Below are 22,618 nucleotides of genomic sequence, written 5' to 3' on the forward strand. Positions count from 1 at the left end.
CAAGGAAAAGGGGATTAAAGACCCCACCCAAACAACCAAGGACTGGCAGTTTATCCTGACCCTGACTTGCCTGAAGAGTAATAAGAGGAGTCCTTTAACTTGTGCCCAGCTGCAGCTCTCTCTGTTCTCACGGAGCAGCAGCATACCACACATTTCATAATTAGGGCGAGAGGCACAGATAAGGCCATGGGGCTGAGCACATGAAAGGAATGTGCTGGGTGTGGGGAGATGGTGCTGAAAGGAAGAAGAGTTTTATACGGGCTGGAAAAGGCTCTGGCAGAGCGGGGTTATGGAAGGGGGAGCTGCGTGTGCCAGCGGGAAGGAGCACGTGTGGCAGGAGAACGGGCTGCTTTCCCTGCCAGTCCTGCTTTCCAAGGATTAAAGAGAGGCTGGTAAAAAGCCTGAAGTCCAGGGCACAGATTTGGGAGGGGATTTGGCATCCAGGTAGAAGGAACAAGTGCCCTGCCGTCGGAGGGACACAGCCAGGGTGGCTGTCCCCGAGTCCTGCAGACCTGGTTTGGGCCGAAGAGAAGATTTGGGATTTTTCCCTCTGACCATTCTGCATAAATCCACCTCAAGGTAATATTTAGGAAGCCCACTGTGCATTCTGGAGGGCTTTTGTGTTTGTTTGGTTTGAATAGTCCTGGGTTTGGCAGCAGGGCTGAGGAAACCACACATTTTTACAAGATTCCAAAGTGAAGAGAGACCTCGGCACTGAGCACAAAAGCACACAACGGTGGCAGGGCATTATTTGCTGAGTAAATCCAGAAAAAAAGCCAGGAAATACGAAAACACAGCAACACAGAACCTGCAAATTCTGATCTTTAGCCTGGTCTCTGCTGCCTGTGGATGAGGTGACCTTTGGTGAGCCACTCCATGTCTTTGTGCCACTCTTGCTCCTCTGACCTCGGGTTTCTTGCCCCGATTCCAACTCTGGGCTCTGAGCCCACAGCTCTGGGCCTGCTGCACTCCTGACCTTTGTGGGCACTCACAGCTGCTCCTGAAACACCAAGAAATGTCTGCATTCCATATTTCACCTCCAGCCCACAGCGCTCCCTGACCAAAGAGGAGCCCGAGATAATCTGAATGTTGGAGGCTGGTATTCCTGTTAAAATTCCTGGGTGGGAGTAAATCCATATTAACCCTCAGCCTACAAACCAGCCCATCTGATTTCTTTTTTTTGCTGGTTTAGATATTCAAATTCAGACCTGGGTATCAGGTGTGGGAGTGGGGAATCTCTCCTTTGTCTCAGATAAAAGCAACTCTCCTGATTTTACACCACTGCAGCATCCGAGGCTTTGTTCCAGAGAGCCTCACGTAGATCCCTGCTGGTGATAAACCAGGAAGGAATGACCTAAAAGTGTTTATTTTTTTCTTTTTAATATCTATTGAAATGTGTTTGTACCTGCCAGCCCTTCTGCTGGGGGTTTGCTCCCCCAGCAGCAGCAGCAGCAGCAGCAGCCTCACTACAAAGTGCTGCCAGAGCCTCCCATTTTCCTAACAAAAGCTGCACATGAACCCCCTCTATAAATGGGGGGGAGCATTTTCCTAAAATCAATCAGCCTCTATTATTCACTTGAAGGCCAATCTCATTGTCTGCTTCTTCCTCCGGAGGCCGATTTCTGCCAGGTAGAAAATTAAGTTTCCTTTACTTTTCTTCCCCTACACAATTTTTCAGTGTTCCAGCACCGTTGTTCGGTGTGGGAAAGCGACTTCCTGTCTCAATAAACAAGTGCACACAAGGCTTTTCTGGACACATAATGGGCTCTTTTTTTTTTTTTTTTTTTTTCTTTCTTCTTCTTCTTTTTTTTTTTTTTTTATTTTATACAAAAATCATTCCACACTTAACACATCAATGAAGCCACTTAAGCTCTACTGCATCTGAATTAAAGGGGGAATTGTGTGATCAAAGAGTGTGAAGGAGCCACACATGGAGTTCTTCAGACACTTTACTTTTGTTACATTTGATACATAACAAACCCAATAAATATGCTTATCCCAGTAGCCCATTTCATTATCTCATATCCTTATGTTTAAGAGCATTTCCTTTAAGAGCTGCTCTTTCTCCTTTGTTTTTTCAGCATCATACTTTTGAGGCAGTTTATTTTAAATGAAGATGCTAAAAAGAGGGAGAAAAGAATTTATTCTTTTTTCTCTAGGTGTGCTCAAACAAGACCAAAAATCCCCCTCCACTGAGTTTTTCCCCTGGATATATTTATTCATGTGAAAATACAGGCATTAACCTCAGTCAGTACAGGTTATCAGAGACAAGACTTGCACCAGGAATGTTTCCTAAAATTCTTCACAATAATTCTCCACTAATTCATCCCTTTCCCTCCACCACAGATCGAATCACTTGGAAAAAAACATAGATTTTGTGTACATTGATGTTTTCAGTGCTAAGAATAATTACCCATCTGCAGCTAAATTATTTAAAAATAATGAATATTTTGGAGCCTGCCCATTTTCCCCTGTTGTTTCACATGGAAGTGACCAATTTCTCCAGCCAACAAAGAAGCTGCAAGGTCTAATTTTTGGGGAATTGCTGATCATTTGTAGCCAGCAGTGACATGTGGCTGGTCAAAGAGCTGTCAGGGCTGAGCCAAAATGGGACCTTGTTCTATGAGCTGGGGGTTTGGGGCTGATTTTTACCCACAGATGGACAAATCCACTGGTCCTGCGAGGAATCTCTATTTCCAGAAGGAAGTTCAGTAGGATTTCTGCTGGAAACTGCGTGCCCAAAACTATATTTAATCCACTCTACCAGAAATAACCATGGCAAAACCATCCACCAAACCTCCAGGAAGACTTATTTGGGAGGAAATGACAGGTGCTTTTAGCAGAGTTGCTCATTAAAAGGCATTTCAAAATGTAATTTTTAAAACTGCCTTTGTATCTTTTTGTTTTTTCTGGCTTCCCCTCCACTTTCCCCAAGGGGTTCTGACAGAAATGCTCCAGACAGGAGGTTTTATATCACCTGAAATGGTGAGATCAGCCCCTGTTTGCTGCCACACACAGGATTGGCTCCTTTTGCTGTTAAAAAAAAAAAAAAAAAAACGAAAAAGAAAATGATCCTGCCTTAAAATCATGGACTGATTTGAACACATCCAAATGCTTCTCACGTGCAGCAAAGGCAGTGGGGAAAAAAGCACCTGAACCACCAGGAAAAAAAAAAAAAACAAACAAAAAACACCAAAAAAAAAAAAAAAAAACTAATAAAATGTATTTTCTGCTCTGTTTAATTCCTATCAGTAAATATCTTTACAAATATGCTTTTGTGATGAGCACAGCCTGGTTGGGGCTGCCTTTGTTTCGAGGCTTCCTAAATCAAAACAAGCAAACAAAACAACCCCCTGCCAGCTCCTGCTAAGTAGGGCACATCCCTGTCCCCATCCCAGCCCTCAGCAGCTCCCAGCCAAGGTGAAAATTGCAATATTTCACCCCAACCACGAGCTAGAAATTCTTTTAATATCTCAGAGACCTCCAGTTGTCCAGCAATAGAGGCCTGGCCACTAATTTGGCAATTTTTATCCATGAAACAGCTCCTGAAATCATGGAAATCTGGGACAGAATCAACAAGAGGGGTGCACACAGGAAGGCGATTTTGGCACTCATAAATCAGGAGGAAAATCTGGTAAAAAAGCTCAGAGAGAACCAAGAATTTCAAAAGGTAGAAGGCAATGAGGAGTTTTGGGTGTTACTTTGCTCGTTCCTTTTCAGACTCAGGGTTACACCTGACACTCGGGTCTGGAATGGCTTCAGGTCACAATCCCACACCAATATTTTATTTCATTTCTACCAAGAAAGTGCCTGATGAGGAGGGGAAACAGAATCAAAGCCCAGCAGCCTGGCTGCTACTAAAAATTAATGCTAAAATATCAACCCAAACTCACCCTTTGGTTGTGGTGCACTTTATTTATAGTAGTGGGATCCACAGATGCAGGAAATTTTCTACATTTCCCCTCCTTCTGTTGCTTTTTTTTTTTTTTTTTTCCCTATGCAAATCCATACTGGTCATTAAATCAAGAACTGAAGAAGTATTTAGCAGCAGCTGGGGGGTAAAATCCTGCTCTAACTCCATCCCATTTATTGGTGCTGGGGAATATTTGTCCCCCACATTTCCATGCCTCAAGTGATCTGCTGGAAACAAATAAGAAGAACAGAAAACATTCAAAGTATTTTTTTAATGTTTTCATTTTTTTACTCCCCCCCAACAACTGAAATCCTCATCCAATTTTGGATTTCTGCTTCATTTTCTGAACAGGAGCTTTTAAAGGTGACTGTGTTGGGTGTGGTTCTAATCAATTTTTTTTTTTTGATTCTGAGAAGAAATGTTTTGGGGAAATTAAAAGAGAAATAATCAATTAATAGCGTTTAAAACAGCCTGATGGCAAGAATTTGAGGGAAAATGTGCAAAGGCTGCAAAACTTGCCTGAAATCTTTGCCAGAACATTTAACTGGTAATGGAAAAAAAGCAGCATTTGGGTTTTTTTTTTAACAGATTTAATTGAGAAAAGAGACCCCAAAGACCCACTGATGCTTCCCTAAATCACTGCAGACATTTAGTCTGGCAACACATTGTACCTAATGATTAAACCAATTCCCCAACCAGAAATTTTTAATCTTGATGGAAATCGGGAAGCAAATTTCAAAAAGGAAGGAGTGGATTTTTGAATGGGGCCATTTGGTTTTTCCTGCTGCATGAAAGAAAGTTTCCCTCATTGTCTTAATTCAATTAAATTTAAAACCTGCCCGGGGAGAAGCCTGAAAAAAATTAGAAAAGTTGTCTTAATGTATAAATTAAGGTATTTCTGTGGATTTGACAACCCCCAAAAAAATCTACCAGGTGGACAAAGATGATCCTCCACTGGTTTTGATGTGGAAGGGAAGATTTATTTCAGCTTTTGAAGCTCTTTCTGACAGTGCAGCTTGGAAATTTCACTTTTTCCCTTGACAGTTTACAATGGATCGTTTGAGTTCCTAAGTCCAAAATCCTTAATTTTTTTAAGCTGTAGCCACTTTTCCTCATACAGGAAAAAATCCAGTCAGGGATTAGGGAAGTGCCTTTCACTAGTACTTCCTAATTTCAGATATTTTCAGGCTGCTGAAGATGTAAATCCTGCAATTAGAATAGAAATAAACTGGTTTTCACCACAATTCTTGGCAGAAAGGGAATTCCAGCAGCCTCTTTTGCTCCAATACGAGAGATTCCAGGAAAAACCTCCCCACCAACCTCAGCACAAAAAAAAAAATAAAAAAAAAAGAACAACTCCAGGTTGGACTAAGGGAAGTCAGATCCAGGGTTAATTTATTGGTTTAGAGTGAGCAGAGACCTGAGGGAAACACACAATGTCCCCTTCCCTAAAGGAAAATTATTCCATGCTGGAAATAAATTCCTCATAGATCACTGGCACAGCCATGGCTGAAAATCAGACCTCAAATCTGCAGGTCATAATGAGATTCAAATGAGTTGTATTTCAGAGAGGAATAGTGAAAATAGAGAAAAAATCAGGTTTTTTTGTCCTTGAGGAGAATAATCCCAACCAGATCCTGGAGTGCCAGGATGGCACAGCTGAGATATTTTGGTATCATTCAATAAAAAAAGCCATTGTCACCACACTGTCCTTCACAGATATCCTTCACCTCTCCAACTACATTTTCTAAGTGCTTTATGCTGATTTTTAACAGATTTAAAAGAAAATAATTCAAAATGCGTTGTTTCAGTGCCTCCAGAGAAAGATTTTGCCTGTTAGCACCGAAATAAGACTGAGAAAAGATGGATCTGGACCTTAACCTTCAGTGGAGTTCCTGAAAAGCAGTGGATTTGGAGTGAAAAAGAGCCCAGAAATGTATATTTTATATAAGATAAATGTATGTTTTATATATTTCATGGAGCAAGGAGTACTCTCCTCATGCTGCTCCACAACTGCATCTCACTTCCAGCAGGGCCTGGCTCACTGCAAGGGAAGATTTGAAGATTTGCAGCCCGGGATATAACTCATGATGAGCTAAAGTGGGAATCTGAGCCGTGGCATTTTCATTTCAGGCATATTCAAAGGTAGGAGAGTCCCTCTGTTCTGCCTGAACTTTAGATAAGAACACGCTGTGCCATGGCTCTGCTTTCCTCACAGCATTCCTGGAATTTTCACTGCAGTAGGAGGAAAGGGAGAGGGGAAAAAAAAAAAAAAAAAAAAAAAAAAAAAAGGGGAAAAAAAGCAAAAGAATGGGAAAAAAAAAGGTGGGGGGAGAGAGAGGGAGAAGTTTGGCTCCCAGGAGGTGTTTTATTGTGTGGACACCCAAAGGCTGGGTTCCATCAAACCTCCAGCTGGCTCTCACACAGACAAAGCTCCTCCAAGGCCTTCCTCACCTTCCAGAGTAATTTTTGGAGGCTTTTCCTGGGCTTCCCTCCCAGGACAGGGCTTTTCCTCAGCAGGAATCTCTTTGATTTCCACTTTGGAGGGAGAGGGTGACTCCAAACCCCAGGGATGTGCCAGGTGTGCTTTAAAAACTTGGTTTTGGAAAATCAGCTGTTCCCCGTGAGCCAGGGCACAAATAAAGCTGAAGGAGTTGCTGAAACACTTTCAGTAGAGATTCCTGGGTGAGGCTCCTCATTTTTTCTGCTGTTCCGAGGGTCTTTCATGCCCTGACCATCCCCAAATAAATAAATTTTCATCCACCCCAATGAAGCTTCAGTCACTTTTGCATTTTTTGGTGTCCGGATCAGAACACGAGGTTAAAAATGCTCAGAAATCCACAAAGCTCAGTCCCACTGCCCTTATTTTCTGATCTATCGCCAACTCAGGTTGCAGAAATAGAAGTAAAAACTAAAATATAACTAAATAAAGATATAACTAAAATATAAGAGAAAGATATAAGATATATAAGATACATAAGATAAGAAATATAACTAAAAAATAAATGACACACACATATAAGTGAGATAAATGACACACACATCAATAGACAGAAGCAATTAATTATTATTAGATATCTAGATTAGATATAGATAATTAGATTAGATATAGATTAATTATTATTAGATATAGATGTTCTCAAGTAAAACAAATATCAACTCCCAGGGATTTGGTTTTTCCCTTGTATTGTGAGATTTGATCAATTAATCTTCGTTAGAATGCCTTTTTTTTTTAAGAGAATCAACCAGCACTTGAATTTTTGAGCAAGTTCACTCCTTCCTTTGCTAATTCCCACGCAGCCTTTTCTGCTGCTGGAAGTTCATTTTCGAGCTGGCATTTTGGCTCCCATTTTGTTTCCCAGCAAAGACCCCCAGCCAGACAATAACAGCCAAACCTATTCCTTTCTTACCAGATAACACTCACGTCTTGCTACAGAATTCTCAGGCTGTAAATCAACTTGAAAAGCTAATTTAAGGATATTCACTTGCACTATTCAGGGCTGTATAAACATTCCAAATTCCAATTTTTCATCAAGACATATGCGAGCATTTAAAAGGGACTTAAAAGAGCCATTTTGCAGCTGAAGGGAGAAGATCGAGCTCCAGCCTTTTATTTTTTTTTTTTCCCCTCCAACGACATTATCATGCAATATTAACACACAACAAAATATATATATTTTTTATTTTTTTTTTTCAGTGCCTCTGTGTATTTATGAGGTCCTAAGGGATGGCAGAGCTCCTTTAGCCCAGAGGAAAGCTGGAGGAAACTGCAGGAATGAGAGCGACCGTTGAAACATCAAATACGCAGCAGAATTCCTTGGTCCGGCGCAATTTCTTGCCCCGGTGCTGTGGTGTTGCCTTTCGCTGTATCTGCTGGTTTAATTGTTTCTGCCTGTTCTGCCCTTTGTCTGCCCAAACCCCCTCGCCTTAGGGAGATTTCAGAATCTAAAGGTGGGACGGGGCTTGGGCAGGAAATGAGCGCTGGTGGCGCGGCGGAATTAAAGGAGAAAGTTCAGGAGTGGCTCTAGGAATGGCTGGATTCATAGAAATGTTGGGGAAACTCCTGCTCCTCTTGGTTTTTTGGTTTTTTTTGGTTTTTTTCTTGTTGGTTCTGTTGCCATTTCTCCCACAAACCCTGGGTTTGTGAATCTGGAATTAAAGGAAAAAGCTCAGGAGTGGCTCTAGGAGTGGCTGGATTAATACAAATTTTAGGGGTTTTCCTTCTCCTCTTGTTGTTTTTTTTTGTTGTTGGTTTTGTTGTCACTAACCCAAATAAACCTTAGAAACCCTGGGGGTGTGATTCTGGAATTAAAGGAGAAAGTTCAGGAGTGGCTCTAGGAATGGCTGGATTCATAGAAATGTTGGGGAAACTCCTGCTCCTCTTGGTTTTTTGGTTTTTTTTGTTTTTTTGGTTGGTTCTGTTGCCACTTCTCCCACAAACCCTGGGTTTGTGAATCTGGAATTAAAGGAAAAAGGTCAGGAGTGGCTCTAGGAATGGCTGGATTATTACAAATTTTAGGGTTTTTCCTTCTCCTCTTGGTTTTTTTTGTTTGGTTTTTTTTTTTTTTTTTTTTTTTTTTTCTGTTGGTTTTGTTGTCACTAATCCAAATAAACCTTAGAAACCCTGGGGGTGTGATTCTGGAAGTAAAGGAGAAAGTTCAAGAGTGGCTCTAGGAATGGTTGGATTAATAGAAATGTTAGGGAAACTCCTGCCCCTCTTGGTTTTTTCTTTTTTTTTTTTTTTTAATTGTCTTTGTTGTCACTTCTCCAAACAAACCCCACAAACCCTGGGTTTGTGACTCAGGAATTGAAGGAAAAAGTTCAGGAGTGGCTCTGGGAATGGGTGGATTAATATGAATTTTAGGGCATCTCCCTCTCCCTCTGCTCTTGCTTTTATTTCTGGTTGGTTTCGCTGTCACTAATGCAAATAAATCCCACAAACCCTGGGTTTGTGACTCTGGAATTAAAGGAAAAAGCTCAGGAGTGGCTCTGGGAATGGGTGGATTAATACAAATTTTAGGGTTTTCCCCTCTCCTCTTGTTGTTGGTTTTTTTGGTTGGTTTTGTTGTCACTAATCCAAATAAGCCTCAGAAACTCTGGGTTTGCGATTCAGGAATGAAAGGAGAAAGCTCAGGAGTGGCTCTGGGAATGGGTGGATTAATACAAATTTTAGGGCATCTCCCTCTCTCCCTGCTCTCCTTGTTGCTGGGTTTTGGGGGGGATTTTGGTTGGCTTTGTTGTCACTTCTCCAAACAAACCCCACAGACCCTGGGTTTGTGACTCTGGAATTAAAGGAAAAAGTTCAGGAGTGGCTCTGGGAATGGGTGGATTAATACAAATTTTAGGGAATCTCCCTCTGCTCTTGGTTTTTTGGTGTTTTTTTTGGTGGTTTTTTTGGGGGGTTTTTTGGGGTTTTTTTTTTTGGGGGGGTTTTTTGGGGGTTTTTTGGGTTTTTTTTGGTTGGCTTTGTTGTCACTTCTCCAAACAAACCCCACAAACCTTGGGTTTGTGACTCTGGAATTAAAGGAGAAAGCCCAGGAGTGGTTCTAGCAGTGACTGCATTAATACAAATTTTAGGGAATCTCCCTCTCCCTCTGCTCTTGTAGGTTTTTTTGTTTTGTTTTGTTTTGTTTTGTTTTTTTTGTTTTGTTGTCACTTCTCCAAGCAAACCCCACAAACCCTGGGTTTGTGCCTCGACCCTGCTGATGGGGAGCTCAGCCTCTGCTTTGGTGCCATCCCAACCCTTCCTGCTCCCCGTGGATCCCTTCCCCACGTGGGAGGTTGTGGAGACAGAAAGAGGGAGAAGGAGCAACACTCAGGTTTCTATTTTCAGTGGGGGAGTGCAAAGTGAGCTCCCAAAATTCCTTACAACGCCCATGGCACGCTCCAGGAAAATAAACAGAGCTGGCATCAGGATCTGTGCAAGGAATTTTATTTTTCCTCCTTTTTTTAAGTGCACTCCATCCTCCTCTCCTCTTCTGTCTCTCCCTTTCCCAGTTTGTTTTTTTTTTTTTTTTCCCTCTCATCTCTTTGGACAAAAGATTCCACAATCAGAGATGCAAACACCAAGCAAGGAGGATATGTGCTTAAAATGCCACATGGCCAATAAAATCTATTTTACAGCAGATCTCACCTTTTACAAGCAAATTGACCACTGTAAGAAAAAAAAAAAAGAGAGAAACTGGCCCAAAATCCTGGTGTAAAACAGCCCCCAACACCCCAACCCTCAAGTACAGCAATTTAAACAATTCTCTGAAAAATGCCCAGATTAAAAGAAAAAAAAAAAAAATCACAATAGTGGGAGTTTCAGTATCCAACCAAACCAACCAAAAGGTACGAGGCCACAGATTTCAGGAATTAATTTGGGTTAATTCAGATGGCAGAGATGAGGTAGGCAAAATAACAAGCAATTACCTTTTCCTGCCTTTGAAGAACAATGAACTTGGGAACGGGTCCAAGTTTAGGAAGAGTGATTACAGATTTTCTGCTCAGAGGAACCTCTCCCTCCTCGAGACACACAACACATGTGTACATATGTACTTTTTATGGCCATCCACTTATCTGTAGTCCATAACACTTGCAGGATTAATTAAAGATAAAATTCAATTATTTATTACATACCCTGCTAATTATTTTTGAAGCTCCATAAAGAGAGCAGGAAAAGCTGCCCAACACAAGCCATAATTAAGCAGCAAGGCAGCATTTGTGTGGTCACTTGGCGAATCCAACGTGCAAAACGTTTATCATTTAACCATTTCCTTTATTCTGTGCACCAGCCTAGAAGGGTTTGAAAGCTGGGCAGAATGACAAATTCGACTTAAATCTAATTTTGAGGAGGGAATATCTATTCCTACGAGTTTCGACAATCACTTTAGTGGATAATAAGCAATGTTAAATAAAACATGCAGCTAAATAGGCATTAAAGGCCTTTTACATACTTGGAAGAAAAGAAAACAGTTTTTTTCTCTTTTTTTCCCTTTTTTTTTTTTTTTTTTTTTTTTTAATGCTGCAGACTGCAGGCATTTTGGTCTATCTCTGTCAAGTGCAATTCTTTCTTGATGAATGACAAGGTACGATAATAGGCTGCCGTTACCAGGGCAACCAGACAGCAGAGCTGTGTGCCTTGAATTTTGTCATCTGAAAATGAAACCAGAAGCAAAAGAAAAGCTGAGAATCGAGCGACAGATTAACTCTGAGGGGGGGGGACTGGCGGGGGGAGAGAGAGCACAGGAGGAGGAGGAAGGAGAGAGCAAGGAGGGGGAGAGGGGGCTGCATTACAAGCAATTAAAATTACTGTAATCTGTGCTCGCTGTGTGTGTCTGGGTTGCAGTTGCAGCTATCATTTGTCAATAAGCTCCCAGCCCTGTTTCCCCCCACTGTTCTCTTTGTTCCAGAAATGGTGGTGGGGGGGGAGAAAGAAAAAAAAAAAAAAAAAAAGCTTTAAAAAGTACTTTTTGGGGCACTCACCTTTACAAGAGGTGGCTCTGCAGCTTTGCTCCCAGCAGCTCTCCCAGTTGCTCCCAGTTCCACCCAGCACCCTGCATGAGGGTGGGGATGCAACACTCATTTCTGGGGTGGGAGCCGTGGCTAGATAGGATCCCATCAGCCCAAGAATTCCCCAAGGATTTACCCAGTGGCTTCACCTGGGCCTGGGAAAGTCTCCTTGAAGTCCTCACGGATCAGAGCCATCCCCACAGGAATTGGTTTTGTCTCACAGGGACAAAGTTGGGGACGTTCAGCCAAAGGTTGAAAGCAGAAAAGCTCAAGAGGGGAGAGTTCACCAACTCCAACCTGGCATCAGATTTAAACACCAGGATGCCTGGATCTGGCCTTGGTTCAGCTTGGCTTTGTGGAGATGAGCAAAAATTCTCTCCTTTGTACCCATAAATTCCAATCAAACACAATCAACACACACACACGCACCTTGAGTTTGTAAAAAATACCCAAACTGCAAAGTTTAAGCTGTAGATGCACGGCGTAAATGGCTTCACAAACTCAAAATATTCCCAAAAACTCTGCCTGCCCAAGCCCCAGGAACTAAACCTGCAGCAAATTTCCTCAGCCCCGTACCCTGAGACCTCACAATATTCGTGTTTCACCCTCTTCCATTCCCTCCAGAGATTTTTACGGATGTCTTCTCTCCCTAACCTCCTGGGTTCACAGATTAAACTTCACTCCTGCAGTTTTGTGGAAGAGCTGTTGATAAAATAAACCTCCTGTAATTTCTGTGCAGTCCCTCAGGCAAAACTCCCCGCGATCCTTGCGCTGTGTGGGTGAATCATTAGGCTCCTGTACCTCAGAAATTGGCATTTCTGCCAAGTTTGAAGATGAGGAAACCGCCACAGAGAAAAAGCTGCCTGAGTCAGACCTTTTGAAGAGTCCACAGGACTCTTTCCTCCTCCTTCAGTTTGAACCAGGCTTTAACAGCACTTGAAAAAAAGGACTTTGGATTCCTGGCTCACAGCTTCAGGTCTCATTAGGCCAAATTTCTTCCCAATGAGCTTTGTCTGAAAACACTGATTTAAAACGTAGTTAATTCAATTAAAAAAGAATGCAGAGCAATAAATGTTGCCTAACCAAAATTACTCCACCTTTGCACAGGAAAATTATACTCTGAGCGTGTCAGTCATAGAGATGACATGTTCTGGAAATAAAAATTCATAACCTATGCATGTTTTTACATGGGCAAGTCAGTTAACTGATTTTTAATGTATCTAAAGGAAGTGATCATCCCTCCATTTTCTCTATAGTCTAATGGGTTATAAAAGAATGACTTAATTTTTTGGCATCTCGGCCACCTTTGAATATTTTCCATGGAAGAAATGAAGTGATTTTTCTCAATATCATCACTTGTGCAATTGGCTTTTTTGCCATGGCAAGCCCAGGACGTTTCGGTTGTGCTGATTTATTTTTACCCCGTGCCTGTGTCTGCATGGCCCCGAGGAGAGGAGCCCCTGCTAGCTCTGGCAGCAGCAGCAGCTTCGTTCCACATGGACTAATTAGCTCTGGGTGTTTTGGGAGGGAATGTGGCAATTCATGCACTTACACAAAGTTTTGGAGCTGGATCATCTCCACGTTCCAGCTGAGCTCCTGCACAGGTATCAGGAAGCCAACATTTTGTTTTTTGGGGTTGAAGGAATGATCTGGCTGCTCCTCCAGTCTCCATCCAAGCAAGTGGTCACCAGGGCAATTACAAACTTGTCTTTATTGCAAGCTGTTTTTAAACCCTTCATTTGAAAGTTGGCGTATTCCTAATTTCCATTCAGTTTTTGAGAGGCAACACAAATCTGCACTAGAATTTGTCAGCAGCTGCACTTATAACATGGGAAGGTGTTACTCCTGATGATCTGGTAACCCCCAAATTTGTTTTGTCCAATGCAAAAAGGGTTTTTTATGGAGGGTTTTTTAGTATTTAGGGGTTTTTTTTTTTTAATTTCCTTTTTCTATTATTTCCATTTTTTTTCTATTTCCCTTTTCTATCCTCTCAGCATTCTCCTGTTTGTGCATTGAGAGAAAGGAAGAAAATGAGTTCTGCTTTATTTGAGTTGCTAATTCCCACAAATCAGGAGATTTGGATAACACACTAAAGTACAGCCTTTCTCCAGCTACCTCACATCAATTCTACTTTTCCCCATCATGTGGCACTGGTGTCTTTCACCATTCGGGAAATCTCATGGCAGAACCATCAAAACCATTTGGGAAACGCTCCTTGAAACGTTGTCCTGCTTTGTCCAGTCCTTCTACCTGCTCTGGTCAGAAAAAGCAATCCTGTTAAAACAAATGATCTACATATTAATAATTTTGACTAATTCCACACTGCTTTTCTCATAGTTGGGTGAGGCAGTGTAGAGCACAGCCACCAGGATTATTTTAAATTTGGGACTGAATTAAGGCCTCAGAGCTGTCTTAACCCACTAAACCATCCTGCTTTTTAATCTTCCTTCCGTGCACCTCTGTGTTAACTCAAGCTGAGGCTGAATTACGGCTCCTTCTTATCCCTGATAAGCAGTGGCAGAGCAAAAGCTGGAGTTTACTCAGCCTTGTGCATCCATCAGCAGCGTGTCAGGCGCTTTCCAGTCCTGGAATCCTTATTAACAGTGGTGATGGAAGAGGCCCCTGGAAAAGAGCGGGGTTTTCAAACCCCTCCACGGAGAGGTGACAGCTCAACAAATCACCTTTGGATTTGTGAGCTCAGCAGATTGTTCCTGGAAGCTGTTGAGAGAAAATAAATATGGAAAACCACAATGTCATTTCTAAGAGTCGCTTTTCAGAGCCTGACCACATTTTAAGTATCTGCTAAGTGATGTCCTTTCTCCTCCCCTGCTCCCGGCCAAAACCAATGTTGTATCAATCTCCCGACAAAGACAAGCTTGACGCTGGGGTTCCAGACACCAAAACAAATACCACCTACAGCCCTCGTGAGTCACACAACTCATGTGATTTAAAACAAAAGTAATAAAAAAATAAATTAAAGAAAGAAAAGCTCAACTAATTCTTAATCTGAGAGACTCACAGAAAGGAAATAACTCAGCAATGCTTTCCTCTTCGGGAATGACTCGGTGTTTGAGGGAGAAAGGATGAGTTACAAATGTGAAATAACCCAACACATCTTTAGATAATAAATGAATTTTGCAGCTGGGCCCAAACCCCCCCTGCATGGTGCGACCTCACAGGCAGCCCCCGTAAGAACTGTCCCAGTGCAAAGCTTCCTTTCACTTCCATCTGATGGACGGTCCTGCACCCCTCAGTGGAGGTGAACCAGCTCCAGCCCTGGTTTATTGATCCCCACATGTCAGCACAGCTTCCAGAGCCCAGCCAGCTCCCTTTGGGAAGCCCTGGACACTGGCAGGAGAAGCTTTGATGTCTTTGCACCTGTCTGTCCTCCTCTGAAGATCCCTTGGCTCAGCAAACTTCTCCAAGTGTCCTTCCTGAAATCTGCCTCAGGGATGAACGGAACGTTTAGTAAGGACTGGGGAAAATGGCTCTTTTGGAGAGAAAGATAATGCTAAGCTTATATCCATGGCATCTGGGTTTTCTGGTTATGGGTACATTAAAATGTATTTAAATACTGGCATTAAATGAGAGCTTCTTGCTCTGAGTGCAGTTGTCCAATAAATTATTTCAGAAATGGCTTCAGACTTCTGCAATAATCGGATTTTGGCAAGCAACAGGACTCTTAAAAGAACCACTTCATCATTCTGAGGAGATCATAAATGGGAGTTAACTCCTAGATACGGTCATTTGCAAAACCATCAGAGGTAATAACAAAACATGAGCCACTTCTAAATGGACTGCTGAGGAGGAAGCTGAGGGGAAAAAAACCTGTCACCAACCCACAGCAGGCCAGCAAATGCAGGCAAAATGTATTATAGCCTGCAGCCCAGCAGATCCCCTCCCTGTCAGATGGAGCAGGCACAAGGGAGTTTTTCTCCTTGAGAAGAGTGCCAGAGCTGTCTGGTGGGCATCATCTCCAGTGGACACTGAGAACTGTGTGCTCCCAGCTCTGCTTCTCCCTTTGATGCCATTTTCAAGTTTCACTTTCAGCCTTCTGTTCTCTCCAATAAAAGAACAAACAAGTCTCTCCGATTTTTTTTTTTCCTCCCCCCCAAAAAAAAAGTCATTGCTCATCAACCTCTAACCACTCTTTTCCTACAGAGGGATTCTTCACAGGAGCAGAGGGCCAGGAGGGGATTTTGTCCTGCCCTGCATGGCTGAGGGGCAGGTTGGTTACTCATGCACCGCATCCCAAGCGATGGCACTGCTGACACAGGCATGGTGACACCATGGCAATTCTCAGGCTTTGAGGTGGCCCTCAAATCTCTGCTCTCTCTGACCAGGGAGGACCTGAGGGAACGGCTGGGAGGGGTATCAGGGGATGTTTTGTTGCGTTTTTGGAAAAGGTTCTTTCCACAGAGGGTGGTGGGGCGCTGAGCATTCCCCAGGGAATGGGGAAGGAGCTGCCAGAGCTCCAGGAGCATTTGGACAAGGTGGGATTTGATGATCCCTGTGGGTCCCTCCCAGCTCAGGACATCCTATAATTCTGTGATTCAAGAATAAAGCAGTGCCCAGCAAAACGATGAGCCAAAACAAACCAGTTATCCCTGGAAACACTCTGAAAAACACCCCTCAGACACTCTGGATTTGGGGACTCTTGATAGAGAACTGAAGGCCTCAAGCTGTAGGCCTCAAGCTGACAAGGGAGACCAAATATTTGGAGTATGACAAGAAGCAGCTTAGCCAATTTAACTTATCTGTTTTCATAACAGTTGGAGAGGCTCCTGCATCTCCACTGGGGTGTGGGTGGGGGGTTAGGAGAGCTGTCACACTTTGATAAGTAGGGCACTCCGTTATGAAAGATTAAGGCCAGAGATGCGGATGCAGCTGAGTGTAAATGAGACTCCCAAGAGCGAAGATCAAAGTTGGGAGGAAAACCATAGTAAAGCATGAAAACCAAACTTCCTACCAGGAATTGAAGCATGAAAGGGCCATGGTGACTTTCAGCTTCGAGGCCAGAGGCTGAAGGCCTTTCTGAAAGCTGTTGGGGGGTCTCTGTGCCAAGCTTGGACGGTCCTCACTGGAAGCAGATGGGGAAAGAGGGGTTCCTGCATGTCCCATAAAAAGAACCAACTCTGCAGGCTGGGGAATCATGCTACCAAAGCGAGACAAGATAGAGCTTTGATATTTCTTGGCATTTTTCTCCTGTAAATATGAAGACCACAAGACTTTAAAAAAAGCCCAGAGGGTTTTTGTCTGTGTGTAGTCATGTAAACCACTGCTCATCAGAGAGGCTTTCTGGCCAAGGAATTAAAGCTGTTTCCTTCCTGGCCCCATTTGTTAAAGATTTTGTCTCTGCTGCTTCAGTCCATCATAACTGGCTGGGACTTCACAGGATGGGAGAGGGAAAATCTCTTCCACAACGAGGTGACAGCCATGAACACTCATCTGGTGCAGGAAAAGAAGGTGCACTGGTCTCAATTCCATATTCTCTCCATCTCAGGAACTCTGCACATGTTATTACCTTGGCCAATTCCCTCACTCTCTGAATGACTTCATGTGAAATTTGGGGTAAATAATTCAATTTCCCTGCACCTGCAAAAGAGGGGGGGTTTAAATAATGATTGTACTTACCCTATAAACTGCAACTCAGCTGTTAGAGCCATCTTATCTGAGCATCTGATAATCTCTTGCTGCTTCCCACATTGTAAGCATTAAGTTTGTGGAAATATGGCATGGAAGGAGCAGGAATGAGGTCTGTGCTCGTGTTCAGGTCAGAGGAGGAATAAAAGGAACACGGAGGAGCTGCTTTGGCAGTGGTGCTTCTCACTTTCCAGATCCCAGCCTCCTTTAATTAACTTTTCTAAAGTATGTGAGGAAAGAAGGGTGGAACATTGAGCTCTTCTCGTGTGCTCTGACTGCAGCAGAGCTTCTCTCCAAGGCTATTTTCAGCAGCTGCTGCTCATTGCAGCTTCCAGTGGAGGGGGATAGGGGTGGTATCTCCCACTAAATATGCCAGCACTGTTGCCTGCACTACCACGTCTCAGTTTGGGGTTAAAAAGGACGGTTTAAGGTGCAGTGGAACCTGTTGAGCAGCCCAGGGGGAGGCAGGGCTGCACCCTGCAGCAGGGCTGGGCAGCTGCAGGTGAGGGAGGTGAGTCCTGCCCTCCTTTGGAGGTGCCCTGCAGTGACCTGTTCCATGCCCAGGGACACTCCAGTGCCTGAGCAGCGTCCCTGCTGGCACAGTGACCTGCTCCTAGTGGCTGATGCTGGCCAGCACCTTCCCTTTCACAGGGTTTCTAGTGGGAAAAGACAGCCTTACTGGTTTATTTTCCCCCCTTCCCCACATTTTTCTCCTTCAGTTTCCTGTTCCATCCTCATCATCTTTCTCATCAGGTCACTCCCTCCCTCGACCTCCCTTTTACGCTGGGGACAACGAGTCAGATGGGAAATTGCCCATCCCTACAGCCCAGCTCTGCCCACCACCAGCCTGTTCCAACCCCAGGGGCTTCCCTTGGTCACTGAAACCCTGCAGCAATAAATTTGGAACTGGACAGGGCTGGAGTGCACAGCAGTGGAGAGCAGGAGATGGACCTGGGTCTGAAGGAGCTAAACCACATCATTTGCAATTCCTGGGATGGAGCTGAGTAAGGGCTCTGGGTTCTTATCCAGGGGACTGGGTCAGGCTCATTTCTGTGCTGCTGCATTTCCACCCCACCTTTACCCGTGAGCAGAGCCACAACCTCATCACACCTTCCCCTCTGGCAGCAGAGCCAAACTCTGGGATGAATTTCCATCCACAGGCGACCTGATTTTCTTTCCACCCGTTTTCCCCAGTGCTCTCCCTCTTCCCATCCCTGCAGAAAGCAATTCCTGACTGGGAGCACAGCTTCCAGCAACTTCCAGGAGAGCAGGAATATTTATATCAGCTGGGGATTGGACCAGATTATGTTTAGCTTTAGTCCCTTGTTTCAGAAACAATAACGTTATGAATAATCCTTTTATGTTCATACATCTTGTATAAATATCTGGAACATGTATAGAACCAAGGAGAGGAGGGAATTCATTAAGGTGGTCAAGGGGAATGTTGCTCTGAGGAACAAGGAGCTCCTTAGGAGAGTTAAAAATGGTTTATCCCATTACTTTTTCTTTAGAAAGAAACCAAGGGAAACTAAATCTAACTAAATTTTTTTGAACAATGGTATTAGTTTGTGGGAGCATATTCCTGAGGAGCTCATGGGAGCATTAGTGTGTTAGTTCAGCTGCCCTAAAATATGCATGATAGTTTTTCTTCCACGTTTTACTGCAAAATTCCCGATCAGGCAGGTCCAAAGTCTGGAATCAATAGTAATTTTTCAATAGAGTTCCATGGATTTACAGGCAGGCCCCATGTGCTCATTATTTAAAATAAATGAAGGGAAGAAATAATGAATCAAAATGTGACAGGAGCAGGGATTTTGGAAAATCCCCCTAATTTTGAAGAGACCCTCAAGCCAACTTTTCAAGACAAAACAGGGCGTGCATTGAATTTTCAGTTCAATGACATCATGTCACTCTGATTTCATCTGGTTCCCGCATGTTTTTGGTGCGAGCGTTGTGATTTATTACAATTTAAATGATAAAGCACCCAAGAATGTTCAGGCAATTGGATTAGCCCATTGACTGAATGCGCAGACAGCTATTTTTAGGAAAGAGGTGTCAGTTTGTGCAATATTAGATGGCCTGATCAGTTTTTTACGGAGGGGGCAGGGGGATTTCCCTTCTCACGTGGTTCTGCTGGTACCTCTGTGTTCTGCTCTTTTTAAGTGGAGAGCTGAATGTCACAAGATTTTGTTCATCAAAGGTGAGACCAAGTTCTTGACACCCTCTGCTGAATCTTCTGAGAGAGAGAGGCTGGCAGGAAAAGCCAAGCCCAGATTTTGCCTGCAGTTTAAAGAGACTCAGGACACGGATTTTGGTGTTCCCACATTCTGTAGGGATGGGTCAGCCACGACAATTTATGAGCAGCAGGACTAGAACACATGCAAGTCTCTGGATGCCAAGTTCTTGATTCACACCATCCCATCCTCATAAATTATCAGGTGGATCCTCCAAGCTGGAAGCTGCTCGGACCCACAGCTCCAGACAGACAGACGGGAAATGGAAAAAAAACGGTGCTCCTGTCTTTTGTTTGACAAATATTTTAGGATAAGGCTCCACGCCAAAGCAAAAATAACCCTGGAACTGGAATAATTCATGAATAACGTGGCACAACAATAAAAGGTTCCTGTTAGTGTAGTGGATTCTTTAATTCAGGCCAGAGGAGAAAGTGCTAAAATCAACACAAAGGGATCCCATTAGGAGATGAAAGGCTTGTTGCAATCCCTTTGGTTTACTCAGCTGGGTCACTTTAGGAGCACTGAGTGCTCAGGTGTGGCCTAATTCTCCTTTTCTTGTGTTCCTAAGCGGGGCAGGGGCTGAGGGCGTGTTTAGGTGCGAAGGGAATTCGAGATGTGTATTCTGAAGGACAGCATTAACCATTCTGGCCATCCTACACCAGACTGGTTCAGTTCCTCGGGACACAGATCAGGGAAAGGGCCCCGATGGCTCCAAAAATGTGTTGCTGTCTTGACAGCAAACTCTTCATTTCACATGAAAGCATCAGCAGCTTCTGGGAAACAGATTAAATCTAGTTCCAAACTTCCTCTTGATATGGATAAAAAATGTCTAGGAGGGCTGGCTGGACTGATCCCAGCAGGAACGAGAGCTCCTGCTGATGAGCTCTTGCTTCAGTGTTTTAACATCTGATCTTACTGTCCCTGGGTCGAAATGATGCCTGGTGCAATTCTGACATTAGGGTCAGCTTAGGGAAGAATTCCTTCCAGTGCATGGGTGGGTTTTGAATCCACCAAAGTCCAGCTCTTAGGAACAAGGCAAGGCTCTGAAGGCAGCAGATAGAGAGAAAAAGCCAAAATTCAGAAAGAGATTCATTTAAAAATAGAAAGGAGCAGGTTTAAGTGCTCAATCCTTTAAACATCTCTATTTTTGCATATCCTCTAGAAGTAAAAATGATTGGGTTTATGGAAGAAACATGGAAGCACCACCAATGCTGAGGATTTCAGGGATTAATTGCTTAGATATTGCTAATTGTGAGGGGAGGGAGGGGGGTCACCAGAGGGCTGTTACCTTTGTCTTCTGTTTTAGCAGCAAGCAGGGAAAAGCTGAAGGGAAAGGCTATGAAAGGATATTCTGGGCCATGTGATGTAAAAATAAGGGCAGGCTGCTATCAAAATCAGAAATTCCCTCATGGAATTGCCCTCCCTGGTTAATCCCCCCCTTGCAGCTTCCAAACCCCTCTGGGCTGGGCTTTCCTGGGCCTCCTGGCAAGATTTACATGAACTATGAAAGTCCCTGAAGGTAATTCTGCAGTCAGTGGTGGAGATGGAGCTGTGAAGTGCAGGGATCCCAAAAGAGCCAGTGCTTCCCATGGCAAACCCTGTGCTTTATTCCAGGGAATCCCCTGATCCTGATATTCCCAGACGCGCCTCACTGCTGCTGTATTTATCTACCATGAGGCCTGGCTGTCTGTGAGGCAGAATTTAATGATAGAGGAAAATATGTGCAGAGTGAGGGGTTTATCATAATCTATTTAAAAAATTAAATTAATTAGGAAGCAGGACTTCTGCAGCTTTTGAGTCTTGAGGTCAAAACAACCTGAGCATCTCAAGAAGTCTTGATTAAGCCAAGATTTGCCTGTGCAATTTTTTCTGTGTGACTTTTCTTCTGACTAACGTGAGTTAACAGAGGAAAATCGTCCCTAAAAGCTGTGCAAAGCTGCCAAATGCAGCACACTCAGCTCCAAACACCCAAAAACTGCTTGAAGGGTGGGAGTCAACAACTTTCAGAGCACTCAGAGCTGCTGAGGGCACAGCTTGATCCCCCCACTGCTACATTACCTATGCTGGAGGTGTCTTCACAGGCACAGATGGAAAAGGCTGTAAAGGAAACATTTGAAAACTGAGGGTGCATTAGAGGAGTGATTGCAGCACGGTGATTTATAGCTGCAGTAATGGACTGGGTCTCAGCAAGCTGAAATCCAATTATCAGCCCTGCCATCTCAGGCAAAATGCTTAAGCCAAACTTTCTAATCAGTGCTTTTAGGTTCGGGTTGCTTTTCAGAGGTGCTCAGCACTTCCTCACCCCACAAAAATAACATATCCCTGGCCTTCTGCAAAGCAAACCCACAGCATGGAAAACCATTCTCCCCTCCCCTGTCCAGGAGGAAAAAAATAGATTAAAAAAACCCTAAAAGAACCCATTAAATCAGATTATATTTGATACTACTGTACTTGATAAATATTTTCGATAGCTGGGTTGAAAATCAACAATCTTACTCCAAGTTGTCAGGAAAATCAAAGTGAGGAAAAGAGGATAAAAATGGCAAAAATGAGGGACGTGATTCTCTCCCTGTGTGGATCAGGATCAGGAACATTTCCATACCCGCCTCACAAAGGGACTTGTGAGAGTTAATTGAGGCCTCTGCAGAAAGTGGCTGGAGCTCCACAGATGGAGCTGCTGTAGAAGGGCTGCATTATGAAATAATGAGGGGCCATCACATGTGAACAAAACACTCTTAGATATTTCTCCACATGTTTTAGAACACTGTGTTGTTTTCCACCAGCCTCATCCATTCCAACCTGCAGAGGATCAAACACTTCCCAGAATATTTTGTCTTTTTTTTTTTTTTTTATTTCTGAGAGGACAGCATTGTTGTTTCTTTTTGGGGTGTTGAAACCAAAAATGGGATTTCTTAAAAAAAAAAAAAAAAAAAAAAAGAAGGGAAGGTTTCACACAGCATGTGCCAAAGGAACAAAACTTCTCCCTCGACATCTGTCCCTGAAGCACAGAGGAGACCTTGGGTTTCATATCTCAGCTGAAGAGATAAATGTGAAAACACCTCCCCCACTGTCCCAGTGCAGTGTCGTGGCTGGGCTGGGACAGATCCCTCAGGAGAAATAACTGCTGGAAGCTTTGCTTTTGCCACTCCTCTTGCCTCCCATCTCCTGGAGAATTCACACCAGCACAGAGTCCTCCACACAACAGACAGAGGCTGTGCTTTGGTGGGCTGGAATCTGGGGGAAATTCCTCCTAAAATATCCCAAAATCGAGGCCAGGGAACAGGAGCAATTTTATTTGCCTTTGCAGTGCCAGTTTGTGTGCCATGGCTGTAAG

The sequence above is a fragment of the Vidua macroura genome, chromosome 22 (genome assembly GCF_024509145.1).
Source record: "Vidua macroura isolate BioBank_ID:100142 chromosome 22, ASM2450914v1, whole genome shotgun sequence".
NCBI classification, from domain to species: Eukaryota; Metazoa; Chordata; class Aves; order Passeriformes; family Viduidae; genus Vidua; species Vidua macroura.